We start from the raw sequence: 2,108 nt of genomic DNA, 5'->3' as shown, positions 1-2,108 counted from the left end.
TCTCACTTCTCACTGCGCTGCTGGCACGTCTTCCGGGCCAGGACCCCATTTTGCTCCGCCTCCAGCCTCGGTCCCCAGTCCCCAGGTCCGCTCTGCCACCCACTCCCCGAGCCACCCACGCCCCGCAACGACCTCTAGCGCTTCTGACGCGCGCGACACAGAACCAACTCTGGCGGGTCCCCAACCTTGGCCCTGCCTCACCAGTGTCCAGCGGAGCTCGACTGAGGAAGGGGGGAAGCCAGGCACGTGAGATTGGGAGAAGTTAGAGGAAAGACATCTATCTTCCTGGCTTCCCAGTTGCAGCAGGGTTTAACTGAATGCGGGAGTCTCAGATTATGGGGTCTTCCTTCTACCCACCTAGGTTGGCTAACAGTGTTTAGGGAGCTCATTTTTAGCTATGGGACTCAGAGACCAAAGAGGAGCCATCATGTGGATCATGTTGACCACTGGCCCAGAGACCAAGTAGCAGAGGGCAACTTGCCTTGAGTATTGAAAAACAGCAATAATAATATCTCACATTAGTATAAGCGCAGCATAGGACAGCACCGTTTTGGAGTCAAACAGAACTAGGGTTAGTCATATCTGGGTTCTATTTTTAGCTCTGATACCAGCGTCTGATTTGGACAAATTACATCTGTAAAATGGGGAGAATGACACCTATCTATCACAGTTGTGAGGATTGTCAAATAATGTATAAAAAGTACCAACTATAATGTCTGGCATACAGAAGGCCTTCAAGAAACAGTAGTTATTGTATTAACAATTAAAAGAAAATTCTATGAGATAAAAAATGATTGGTATAGCCATTCTATAGGTGAAGAAACTAGAGCTCAAAGAGGAGGTTGGGACTTCCCAAGGCAGGAACCAAAGCTGCAATCCAAGAATTGTGTGGCAGGGGCCCCTGCTTGTCTTTTATTTTATTGATTTTTTACAGAGAGGAAGGGAGAGAGATAGAGAGTTAGAAACATCGATGAGAGAGATCGATCAGCTGCCTCCTGCATGCCCCCTACTGGGGATTGAGCCTGCAACCCCCGAATGTGCCCTGACTGGAAATTGACCTCCTGGTTCATGTGTGGATGCTCAACCACTGAGCAACACTCTCTTCACACACTGCCTTTTAGTCTCACTGACCTCCTTTCTGTTCTGCAAACATACCAAGTTCTTCCCTGCTCAGGGCCATGAGACTTACTGTTCTGTCTGCCTGGAACACTCTTCCATACTCGTGGGCAGAGCTGACTTTTTGCCAAAGCTGAAATGTCAGCTCCTCCAAGAGTCCTTCCCTGATCATTCTAAAGTAGTCCCCTCCTTTGCATAGCACCTTCGTTTCTTTTATAGAACTTAACACAGCTAGAAATTATCTTGTTATTTTTTTTCTTTGAACCATTTTTTATTTTTCAATTACAGTTGACATATATTGTGTTAGTTTCATCCCAGTGATTCCAGCCGTGGGCAAACTACGGCCCACGGGCCGGATCCGGCCCGTTTGAAATGAATAAAATTAAAAAAAAAAAAGACCGTACCCTTTTATGTAATGATGTTTACTTTGAATTTATATTAGTTCACACAAACACTCCATCCATGCTTTTGTTCCGGCCCTCCGGTCCAGTTTAAGAACCCATTGTGGCCCTCGAGTCAAAAAGTTTGCCCACCCCTGGATTAGACATTATATAACTTACTAAGTGATCATTCCGATAAATCTCATACCCAACTATTTTCTTTCCTGTTTGTCTTCTCCTACTAAAATGTAAGTTCCACAAGGGCAGGAACTTATTATTTTTTAAATTCTATTTCTTTAATCTTTTGTTTCTTTTTTAAATATATTTTTATTGATTTCAGAAGGGAGAGGGAGAGAGAGATAGAAACATCAATGATGAGAGAGAATCATTGATCGGCTGCCTACTGCACACCCCCTATAGGGGATCGAGCCAGCAACCTGGGCATGTGCCCCTGAAGAGAATCAAACACAGGACTCTTCAGTCTGCAGGCTAATGCTGAGCCAAACCAGCCAAGGCTTGTCAGTATTATTCATCACTGTATCCCCAATACCAAAAACAGTGCCCAAACATGATCTCACTCATTCGTGGAATATAATGAACAACATAAACTGA

General features: G+C 44.8%; 1 protein-coding gene across 5 annotated transcripts in view; it reads right to left on the bottom strand.

Moving 5' to 3' along the window:
* Positions 1 to 2,108, bottom strand: part of DGKA (diacylglycerol kinase, alpha 80kDa) — a 21,109-nt gene that overhangs the window by 15,068 nt on the left and 3,933 nt on the right. The window lies entirely within an intron of this gene.

The sequence above is a fragment of the Myotis brandtii genome, unplaced genomic scaffold (assembly GCF_000412655.1).
Source record: "Myotis brandtii unplaced genomic scaffold, ASM41265v1 scaffold496, whole genome shotgun sequence".
NCBI lineage: Eukaryota > Metazoa > Chordata > Mammalia > Chiroptera > Vespertilionidae > Myotis > Myotis brandtii.
Note: the sequence above shows the minus strand (reverse complement) of the source record. Positions and strands in the feature narration are given on the sequence as shown.